This window comes from Trachymyrmex cornetzi, unplaced genomic scaffold (genome assembly GCF_001594075.2).
Source record: "Trachymyrmex cornetzi isolate Tcor2-1 unplaced genomic scaffold, Tcor1.1 scaffold23, whole genome shotgun sequence".
Taxonomy (NCBI): Eukaryota; Metazoa; Arthropoda; class Insecta; order Hymenoptera; family Formicidae; genus Trachymyrmex; species Trachymyrmex cornetzi.
Window position 1 is genome coordinate 3,009,035 of NW_017296956.1, and position 12,777 is coordinate 3,021,811.

A 12,777-nucleotide genomic window follows, 5' to 3' on the forward strand; every position below is an offset into this window, starting at 1 on the left:
ATAAGAGACAAATATATCTCATGAAGAGACGGCGGGCGTTTGTGTAGACTAATTTACCATAGAATATTTATATTTTACTTGTCACACGAGTGTTCCTCAAAATTAATACAATGAAAAAAGTTGTTTGTAAATAGTGTATAAAATTACATCTATTTTTTAAATAAAATATCCATGAAAATTAAATTTATATGAAAATTATACCTATTTACCTATTTACATCATTTACCTTTGAAATTTTATAATATTTAGCATTGAATTTATTACATTTTATACTAAAAGGTAAAACTTGAACACATTTTTTTAAATTGAATGATAATTGTTTGTCAAAAAATATAAAAATTATTATAAATGATGGGAAATCCATTTATTGAATCGTAAATGCATATCTCAAATAACTCGAACATTCCGAAATATAAGAGAGCTCCAAGCAAACTACTATTATCGTGAACTTTTACGCGCTTCGATTATCCCGCTCGTCATTAACCCGAAAACGAGGCACTCCAGGAAGCTATTGCGCCCACAGCGCGACATTCGCGAGTCTCTCTATCGTGCCATTTATGTGACATAATGTCACACCGTAATTTCACGTAATTTATTTGACGGTAGAGACATTTGCTAAATTGTCGTTCGTCGCCACTCAAGTGTGCGCAAAGTAGTAGCCCGTGTAACTGACCGTAGGTGGCCGTAACATAATACGAAAACACGACCGTGTCGTAAACTTTCTATTATTATTGTTTCCCGCAAGGCTCTCTTATCGTTTCTGCAAAATGCTCCTCACGATTGCCGTATCGAATGTTTTGTACGTTAAAACCTCTTCTGCCACTCTCGTTTAGATAATCATACTCGCTCGTTAGCGTGACATTATCGGATTATATTGCAAATTATGCCGCTCTGATAAAGCGTTTTTATTTTTATTGAGTAAACTGCTTATATCATCATTGACTCTAAACGTTATAAAGGCCATCTGAAATTTCAAATACTAATTATGCATTCAAAGAAGTTATATAAATATTATATCACATTGACTTTACATTTTGAAGACCAGTTGAAATTTTAAGTACAAATTATATATTTAAAACTATGTAGGGTAACTCTGGTATATACGCCGCATCTATCAAAAACTTAATTTATTAAGTATTATTTACTATGTTTAAAGTAAACGAATTATATCAGTAAAAACTTTGTACTGTCTACTACTATGAAAAAAATATTAAAAATCTAAAATATTTATTTTTCATATTAAAAAATAAACTTTTTGAAACCCTTGCATTTTTACCGTACATCCCATAGGGGTGGGTTATATGGCTACTCATAGAGAGAGAGGGGGGGTATGTACAGCTCATGAAAAATTTACAAATAATGCATATAAAGACGTAAAATGACACTATAACCTACAAAATGTATTTATAAAGTTTTATTAAGGAATAAGAATGATAAATATGTATATGAAATAATAAATAATAATTACAACCCTACATATATTACAAATGTTATAATCATTTTATGTAGATTTTAATTTATGATGACGTTACTTTATTACAGTGGCAAATCGATTGAACTCACAATAATTTTATTAATATTAATGGTAAGAAACTGAAATGATAATACAATACAACTAATATAACATAAAGGCATGTAACAGAGTAGTTGCGGGAAAATTATCCCTACTCCTTCTATTTTTTCTGACTTCTGCGGCGTAAATCCCAGCGCAGCGTGTATTTGCCGGAGTTACCCTAAATACTATTATCATGATATATTTTAGCAAAATGTAAATCGGCGATGCCGATTTCCCTGTTTAATAAATTCGCATGTAACATTAGATGTATTTTCTCAATTCTAAATATTAATGATCAACAAATATGATATAAAAGCCACATTTAGTATAAGAAATGTATAGTAAGAATACGGGTCTTTTGCGTGTTTCTGCGCCACTGCATTTCACCTACATGCTTCGCACTTTTACAGAACCATTTTGTGATGTTCAAAAAGGCAGAAAACGGGGAGTCACTTCATCGAGATTGAATGGTCGACAGTAATAAAACGTCTTCGCTTGAAAAGGTCGCGACTTTATCCAGCATTGTAAGATTGGAGCTTCTTTCGAAGAACATCCTACACTTGACGGTGATTTCTCGTACACGAAAAATAGAATGATCGTATACTATGAAGATATTAACATCGTACTTTTCAATGATATTGTTAGAGAAGAAGAAAGAGATGCGCGCGGGAAAAAGTTTGGTATAGTAGAGCAGTCGACCGAAATGACTTTATATCTCTATGACATCTCCACGTTAATCTCGAGAGAGAAGAATATTATAGTTTTTTATTCGACTGTCCTATACATTATATCGTTAGTAAAAATTGTTTTATATGTTAACATTGAATACTTTTTTCTTTTATTTTCACTGTAAAAAATTGCCTAAAACTCAGACAAAAGTTGAAGTTTCCTTACATCGTCTGAATTTTCGGACAGAATATTATCTTAACAGTGCCTCGATTAATATTAAACGGTTTCTTTATCACATGAGTTTTTATTAAATTTTTCGAAAATAAATGTTAATAATATCAGAAAATCAAGATAATAAAAAAATTAGGATAATAAGAAGAAAATTATGTATCTATAGTGTTCCTAAAAAGTAAAATGCGTTTAAGTTAAAAAAGAACGACCTTTGTCTAACTCTGCTAGTAATTACAGAGGAAAAAAGACGAAAAAACGTAGAGATGGTCCGATTTATGATTCCGTGGGGCGCACGCGCCGTTGAATAGAGGACGATGAAATTGAAAGTTTTTTAAGAAAAATTTGTAATTACCCAGACCGCTGGCCTCGGTAGGTTTACTCGTTTCCTCGTTTTTCGCCGATAACGTCGACCCGGCCACCACCGAGCCATTTACCCCGTACGCTTTGCCAGCCCTTACCGGAGGTGGTTGAAGGCGGTCGCTCGTGCAGGATGCTTATATCTGATTGTCCCCCGGGGCTGCTGTAATTAAACTCAGACCAAAATTGCCGGACCAGCCCAGCAAAAGTTCTGTCCGTCGACCCTCCCCGGACCAAGCCGTTTCTAATGACTACACGTAACGGTTATATGTACTTTCGCGCAACGCGACACACAAAGCTCCGCAGTTTTTTATATTAACTCTATTATTTTCAATTCGCTCAATTTTGAATTGCGATTCAATATAGTTAGGACTGAAAAATATAATAATATTGGTACAAAGTCCCATTATTGAAGCTTGAAATTAAGTAGTGTTTTGTGTTAAATATGTTTTGTTGAAATAAAGTATTAAATTAAATAATAGTCCCCTTGTGCAAAACATTTAAATTTTGAATATTAAAATTCAAAGCGATTTAAAACGAAATATGTGAATAGAAGAAAACGCAATTAATGGCAGTATATCAAAAATTGCAACAGAAAAAAATCTCTCATTTCTAAAAAAAATGTATTGATGTAAATGCAAGTACAATATGAATAAAAAAAATCACAAAAGTTGCGTGTTACAAGCGCAGCGTGTCCTTAGACAAACTTCATCAAAACTTCGAACACCGTTCCTCCCGTTTAGGTAACCGCCTTTTGTTCCCGCAGTTACGATGTGCGTAAAGTTATAAAGAGGAAAATCGAAGACAGCGGAGGGATGAATCCAGCATGGTCATCATAGGGCAAACACGGACAAAACTATCCCCGCGCCTCGTCGTTCTACAATAATTAACGCCATTATAGCATTTAATTGCCGCGAGTGCCAAGACTACCCTTCGCTTCTACCGCCATCTTGTTTTTCATTCCTTGCTTTTCCACCCCCGTTTCGCACCCCACGCTGCTCGACGCTGCAAGCGCAAAATGGTGGTTAATCCCGTCGGGCGTGCGCTTAAATTTCAACTCTAAGTCCCGGCGAAGTAGATTCTTGGCTCGTCGTTTTACCCGGAAGAAACAAGAGTATTTCTCATTCAAAGCTATGTAACTTATTTTTAGATATAAACATTCTCGTGAAAACAATAACTAACTCAAATTGAAAATCCTTTCAATACCAAAGCAAGAAATATAAAATATTTCTATTGCGTATAGTGTACCCATGTCTACTGCTATCTATTATCTATTAGATACAGACAGATCACGGACAAGTTTCTTATAATTTCCAAGCATCTTTTAATTTTTATGAAACATCTTTTATCCAACTTTGCGTCCCGAAGACAGGTAATTTCCCTATTATAATCAGATAAATCGCGTGGAAGCTATAATTCAAACAGATAACGTGGAATAAGTAAGTCTCGGAAGCAGATCATTAGTGCCATAATGGTGCAGTAAAGATAAGATTCACAATTCCTGGAATATTTTCATATATTACCATTCGATTGCCGTTTTAGCGCGATGTTTTATTCGTAAATTGAGATTTTCTTATTTATGGTATATACTTGCAAAGCAATCTTTCGGGAACGAAATTTAAATAGCCCACGCTAAAAAGTATGTGAATAACAAATTTTGGGACATAACTATTCGTCTCAAATTTAACGTTAAATGTTAATTCGAATCGACTATGGAGTTGATGCGCTACACACACTCGATGTATTCATAACTCGATATATAAGAACGAATGAAGTTGTCTTTGTCATGGTCGTTTTCTTGCAGCGTGCTTATCGGCAAGAGACAATGCAACACATAAATATTTCAATGCTTCTCATATGTTAGGTATAGTACCGCGCACGAGAGCATACATAAAGCAGAGTCAATGACGGTGAAATCGCGATTGGCTGGACGCATTCTGTTACATGATTCAGAAGAAATTCAAATTCGTGAGAAAATTTCACGTTTTTTCCAAAATATCGATTTGTCTATTTGCAATTATGCAAATGATAGAAACTCTAATCACTTAGTGATTTGAGATAGATGAAAAAATTTAATTTATGAATAATAAATTAGTGATAAAAATAAACTAGTGATAATAAATTAGTAATGAACATAAATTAGTGTTTAATTATCAGAGTTAAATCTTTAAGAATTAAATAAAAATCGCGAAATATACATCTTATCGCACGAATTTCAATAGAAATTTAATATGTTGTTTAATTATTAATACTTGATGTTAAATATTTTAAATTGAAAAAAAAATCTTAAAAAAAAATAAAAATAAAAAATCTATGAGACAAAAGAAGGCCACATGTCCATTTTTCAAAAATTTTGTATTATTCAAACTTATATGTATAGATGCTAAAGAAACTGATAGGATAACACTCCGTCAAGAGTGTGCAAAAGATTTTATTTCCCGCAAACATAATCCCATATCGACTTCTTCTGGATCAATGACGTTTCCCGTCGTGGAATCGAATCTGTTAGGCTGGAAGAGATCGATCGTCCCTCGCGTCATTTGTCATCGTATCCCGTCGCAACCTTCGTCGACACGGGGGAATCGCGGGGGTACGGGTCCGGGGCACGTGCTCGACGGCGTTAAAACGATGTATCGGTGGGCGATCTAAAATCATTGGACAATAACGAGCTAACTGGATAACTAGCGGGGCTCTCTTATCTGCGCGCGCGATAAGCGCGTTGCGCGGGAGACCCTACCCGACCTTCGTCATATTACATTAGCGCCCATAGAATAATATATCCAGGGGGCCGTACCCTCGTAAACGGGCTTGCTTACCCCTCGAGCTATACGACTATATTCACATGGTAATGCGAGACCCAGGCGCGATATCTTGCGTGGCGAGGGTGAAGTGTTATTAACAATTTGGGGTATCGAGAATCGCCCGGCGCGTAGGTGAGATGCTGATTTCGGCCGGGGAACGACCGCTTCCATCCCCCCCGTAAACGACCGTCAAGATCTCGACGAATGATACGGTTAGGCGACCCGACTTCTTTGGTGCGAGGATTCTGTGTACATAATGACGCGATGAATTACACACGAGAAGTTGTACGTTCATTATAGTCGAGAATAATCATTGTACGCATCATTTTACAGATATCGTCTAGTTATTGTTTCACAAGTTGTATATAGTAGCGTTAATATACTTGACAAAAATATTACATCTAAATTTCATAGAATGTTGAACTCAAGCTTTATAATTTATTAATTTACATATATGATTATGATTTTTAATTAATATATTTAATTATATTTAACTTTCTGCCTGCAATCTCTGAGTTTCTTTTATCCAGCTTAAGTTTTTTACTGTTCTCTTTAAAAAAAATTCAGGATTACTTTTCAACATCTCTCTTACCAAATAAATTTTAACTCAAATGCTAAAACTTTTATTTAACGCGAAAATTGAAATCTGAAAAAAAGTGAAATTTCGATTGTGCCAAAGGATTAATTTTATACTATATCGAGAGAAAAAATTCTATAATTAAATATAATTAGAATAAAAATCTTCAGAGATGAAAAGAGTCGGAGTAGATAAAACGCAGTCTCAAAGTGGCACGTCGTTCCGTTAAGCCGTAAGGCCGGTGGGAGACGTCAGAGTTAAGGAGCGTATAAACCGACCATTAGTATCGCTTGGCCACTGTCCATTGTTTCGTTGTTTGCTGAAACAATTGACGGGCACCAGCCGGTGTTCGGTCGTCTCGTTAGCGCTGCGCCTCAAAGGAGCACAGAGGACAGCATTGTCCATTGCTCTCTACTGGCCAGGGTGGTTAACATCCGCGGAAAAATTCTAACGAGTTCTCTCTTTCTCTCTCCTTCCCACTTTTACATCCACATCGTGTTCACCAAACGTTTTTCCTGCTGTTCGTATCTTCGAATCGCGTATACTTAACACCTTGCACAGTTCACGAACGTTATCCTTCGGACTCCCACGATTGTACGAGAATAATAGCGCGATTAATTCGCTCGATTGAATGCTAACATGCCATCAATTTACATGTATATCTCAAATGTACCGTATTCTCACGTTACTGTTGTTTCAATTTCCTCGGTTCTGCCAATAGTGAATTCTATTCGAAGAATACTTAATCCTTAATACACACGGTTGGGTCATTCGTGTCCCGTGGATTTTTTAAATTTGAAATACTAGGAGTACCAAATAATTAGTTATGATATTTATACAATTATAAGATGTATACGATATATATACAATTGATTTTAATACATAATCTTACAAATACTTTTCAAAGATGTTAAAGTATAAAATAGTAATATTTCAAGATATGCAGATGAAACGCAATTCAGTGCACTCCTCGCCCCAATAAAGTGAATGGTAAGGTTCACGAAACTTTGGCAATGGATCACAATAAAACGATAACTAGAGGCAAATCCTCTGGCATTTTTAAAGTAAATACCCATGAAAGTCTCAAAAGTAATATGTAAGAATCACTTAATAATTTTTATATATTTGTAAAAGTGATAAAAATTAATTCATCACTGAGAAAAATGTTTGGTTAAAAATGGATAAGCCAGAAGAGTCTGATTATATCAATCGTAATCTTCTGGTTTGTCCATTTTCAACGAAAACATTTTTCTCGAGATCAGTGACGATCCATTATGTGTAGTAAAGGACTGGAAAGTCATCGTATGGATTGAGTTATAATCTTCTCAAATGCAATTTTTGGCATTAGCTTTTACTGATTATTTTACAAAGGTACACCAAAGGTAATTTCGGCTTATGTAACAATCCCCAATAAAATGACGCATGGGATGCATACGGCTTGTGCTTTGTATACTGCGTTTTTGCCATCTCACTAATAGCACCCTCGCATTTAACACCTCCGCGATGAATCTCGTGAGGACGTAACGTAGTCGCGGCGGCAATTACGTCGGTTCTCGAGTTTCGTCTTTTGAAAAGCTTGACGCCGCGCCGTCTTTGGTGGCCGTTACTGACTCCGGTCGACGGAAGGTGAGAATTAACGACGACCGCTAAAGGCGATACCGTTTCCGTCGCGCCTCGCTGCGGAGAAACAGTAAGCGCGATTCATCGATTGCTTGTGAAAACGAACGAAACATTTGTCGGATTCTTGAGAGTCTTGGACCGAGCGAAAAGGACCACTCAAGAAAGACCGCGTCAATAGTGAATCTGCTTGTGTAAATAAAATTAGAGTTCTAACTATTTAGTCGTTTGCTAACGCATCGAACGGTAAAGTGATAATAATTGTTCGATATAATAAACAGTGACATTATTTTCCAAGTTTTTGCAAGTAAAAATTTACAGCAACAATAAAACTCTATTAATTGAATCTTTCATTTGCACGCGGCGGTTTGGATAAATTGCATTTTCTCTTCTTTCACCGTTCTCTTCCCCTTTCCCTCTCACTAAATCATAAGCCGTAGGCTACGATAAATATTCAATTAATATTCCACGTCATCGATCACATTGCACTGCACTCGCCTCAATATCGGCAATTACGAATTTAGCGTTCTACTCGATTATCTCACTATTGTGATTTTCAATTATTGGAGGAAACATAACGACGTAATCCATTTATTTGTTACCCATTCCAGTTTTAAACAAAAATATCACAAAAAATAACAAAACGTAGGATAGTTATTCAGAGATTAAAAATTACATATTTTATTCTAAAAATTATTTCTTTCAATCGGTCGTATTTATTATATATATAGATATTATGTTTCTTTTGTAATTAAAATATAATATTCTCTATATAATATATTTAACACAGCTACTTTGCCTCGCGTCGCTTCCTTCCCATTTTGACTGTCTCAAATTGGTCTCTACTACCAAACATTCTCTATCCAAGTATTGAGAAATGTCACCGTTAACCAATGGCTGAGAAGGAAAAAGAAAGAGAGAGAGAGAGAGAGAGAGAGAGAGAGAGAGAAATAGTAACGAGGAACGCGAACGTCCGGAGAGGAGGCACGCAGGGGTTGGCGAGGGATCGAAAAGCAGAGAAAGGGCGAGGTTAGAAATAGGAGCTAACCGAGCGTGAGAGATTAACCCCTCTAACAGCGGCCGCCCAGTATATCAAGGCCCCGTGATAAAACGCCGCCGGCCTCCGGCTGCGTGTTGCCACCCCTAACAGTCTCTATTGACTACCAGAATCCAATATATTCTACTCCAACGGCGGAGAAAACCGACTAGGAGGCGCCGGAATTTCATACATCTTCTTTTGGCGATCCATCGCTTGGGGTGAGAGACCCACCTCCCAACCGATCCCTCTCGCCCCTCGCACCGCGTCTACCTACCGATACACATCCCACCCCTCTTCACGGCAACTATCGTGGTTCTCACGGATACTACGATAACGCGCGCGCGATCGCTCGGGATTGAACTCGTTCACCCTCGAATCGAAAACCCAGCACACGATCACCGCTGTATCGGCAGTTGCATTTATTTCGCTGCTGGCGACCGGCGAAGTTGGTGAGGGACTGCGAGGGAGTAGAATGGTGGTGCGCGAGAAAAGTGGCTCGTAAACGCGCGGGTGCGCATGTGAGGCTATCAAAGGAGCGATTCTATTAATTGAGGCCGCACGTAGCAGAGCAATCGAACCGAGCGCACTCAGTGCATAATTGAGGGTATCGACGGGGGGTTGAGAGAAATGCAAGGAGCTCGTTCAACCGGAACATTAATCGAGTGTTTATCGCCGCTTGAAGATGGTACAGAAGAAGAAGAGAAAGAGAGAAAGAAGAGAAAACACTATTTATTCTCAAAAAGAACTTCAAAGAACAATCAAAAATGTGATCCGAAAGATTTTATATTTAGATGTTTAAAGATGTATAGATTTAATATTGTATGCTTTTAATTACGCACAAATATATAATTTATATATGTTTGTTTGATATTAATTGTAGAAATATTTGTAACTTATAATTTATAAAATTGTGAATAAAAAATCACAGAATATTTTGTAATATATAAACATATGCAATATGTACATATTTTTAATACACACACACACACACATAAAAATTTTATTTCTCTCTTTTTATTCGATTTGGTTTTTTCGAATACGTGCAAATATGAAATTAAATGCCACAAGTTGGCGTACTGTATGTTATAGACTTATACAATAATAGCACAATTACGTAAAACTGCAATGATAAAATAAGAAAGTTTCACGTAATTAATACATGTCGCAGATATCGAATAGCGACGAACGGACAGAAGTGCCAAATGGCTAATACAGCTCAGAGAATCAGTGGATGTCAGAGAGTGTAAACGTAGCGCGGCTAAAATGAAGCAACGAGGGATGATCCACTCCGCTCCCTAATGCCTAAACACCCTAATAGCTCCGTAAACAGCGGAACCGGCCGCACGCTTTGAAGTCGACGCGATTTCGAATTTTCGAAAAGATCCAGGCGGAAACGCTGGGCGCGTTTGACTTGTAAGCGGATAACGTTGAGTCAATGGCTTATTGTTTCGGAGGGGTCGTGGATCGGAACAGTTCGAGGGTTATCGATGGGATTGTGTTTGCCCAGTTGGACCAATAAACGACCTTCCTTCCCGACACCGAAAGCACAGCTCCGTTTTCGGGATTTCCGCCGCAGTACGTCGCGATAGAAACGCTTTGTCTAAATTGCATCTGGCTAATGCTACGTTGAATATTAATGAATATTCACTAAATCCTAAAATCCTAAAATTTTTGCATTAAATAAAAAAAAAACAATATTGTAGTTACGACAGATATGTAAAAAAAGAAAATAATAAAAGCAAGAGAGTGAAACATCGCGAGGCAATAAAAATTTGAATTCAATATCGCAGTGATCAGAGTGATAAAAAAAATGTAAAAAAAGAATTGTTTATAACAATAACTGCCAAATAATAATCAAAAATTTCGTTTGATTTTAAGATGCATATTCGATTAGAGATATCTTAAATTTACCACTAATCTTTTTTTTGTAGAATACTTGCGATTTGTAGTTGCCTTATCATCAATTTTCTTTCTGGTAATAACGAAATTTTTATTAAATTCTTTAGATAATTTAATTGTCGATTATATAATAATATATTAAGAGTACTATTTACACCTATTGTATTTATTAGTAGAGTTTTACTAACAAAAAGAGATGTTTACTTTACATTTATAAAGGTCATATTGAATTGAAATGGCAGAAGCTTTTACAAAGTTCTATTGTAAAGTTCTATACAGTAAGAATAAAACGAGTGAATTAGCTGGCGATTCGCGATGCAATACCGGCATTTGAAACGTATCTTGCTTGAAGAAAGTAATTCGCGAGCGAAATAAAGGTGGTTATCCCAAGGGCCAGTAGGTGATGCAGAGACATAGCACAGATAAAGGACATTTTATCTCGAAGAATAACGCTCCGTAGAATGTGAATTTACTTCTCCCTACTCTTCCTCGCCACCCCTTCGGCAGCTACTCATCCTCCCGTGCCCTCTCACTCTTTCCCGTCAGCCCCCTTCGTTTCCCTCGTTCACTTTTTTTTATCCCGAGCATTCACGTTATCCGCATCGAATCTTTCAATAAAAAATTTTGTAGCCCCGCGGAGTCAGCGCCATTTTGTGAGTTTAAATGGAAATCCGGCCGGGAGAGTGGCAGGGGGGGGGAACCGGGAGGACGGCGAGCACTCTTAGCATGCAAATTAAAGTGCTGCCATTTGAATGCGAATAAAACGCCCCCGAGAGCGGAGAGCAGCGTAGAAAAAGAGGGCGGAGGACAGAAGAGAGGGAAAAAGAGAGAAAGAGAGAGAGAGAATGACAGAAAGTTCGGAGGGAGAGAGCGGACGGAAAGCCGGGCTTGACAGATCGCACGACAGAGGTGCTTACGCGGTCGAAGAGGAAATTTCGAAAAGAATTTCTCTTCCATCCCTCTTGCACACCAAACTACACCCCAACATTTGGCGTCGGCCAAATTTGGTGCCACCTATCCAGCTATCCATATCACCAAATTTCTCTCGATTTTTCCCTAGAACTCATTTTATTTAATTTATCTTTTAATTGTTATTTGTATTTTATATCTAAATTTATATTATATATTCTCTGTATAAGTTCTTTGGAGTGGAATCTCACTCTAAAGTGAAAATTTAGTCAGTTTGGAAAAAGAGTGACTCAATTTTTTATTTTTAAGCGTAACATTTCACTCTTCAGACAATTCACTCTAAAAGTAAATTTTAGAGAGTAGACCATTTATTCATTGTATCAGATACTATGACTTGTATAGAGAGTTTATTGTATTATCATAATTTATATAATTTTGTATTATTATTCGTGATTAATTAAATCTTTCATCATCTGATTATCATAAAGTACACTTGAAAATTGCTACGAATTAATAAATTCGCTCACAAATATAGAAATGAAAAAAGTCACGTATAACCAAGAATGCTGACCGAAAAGGTGAAAGAGATATAGCAATTTAAGTGAAATGTATAATCTGTTTCGCCACAAATCACAGCTACATCCCCGTATTTTTCGAATTTTCCTTCATTTCAAGGACACACAGGGAGAGCCTTTCTTGCTTTGGTTATTACCTGCAGAATCTTTTATAGCGACGCTGTTCGTCGCCGCGACAGTTATGAAATTTCTTTAGAATTATTTCGCTCGCCTAATGCCGCCCCGTAGAAGTTCTCGACGCGATTCACTGGAATAAGAAATAATATTTTCTCCTACAGGATGGGGCGTCTTCATCCCCCGCCAACCACCTTGGCCATCGGCGTAACGCACTAGATGCCTCCACGGGATTTAATACGGCTTTATGAAAACCATCATGAAAACTCTTAATTGCCGGAGAAGAGTCTGAGAAATTATGCGTCTTATAGAAGCTCGGATTTTGCTGAAGTCGTTTAGACATTTTTGTATAGAATGAAATTGTAAAAATATGACACGTTATAAAATGCTGATATTTAAAATTAAATCGTATTTTAATTTAACTCCTTTGTGTT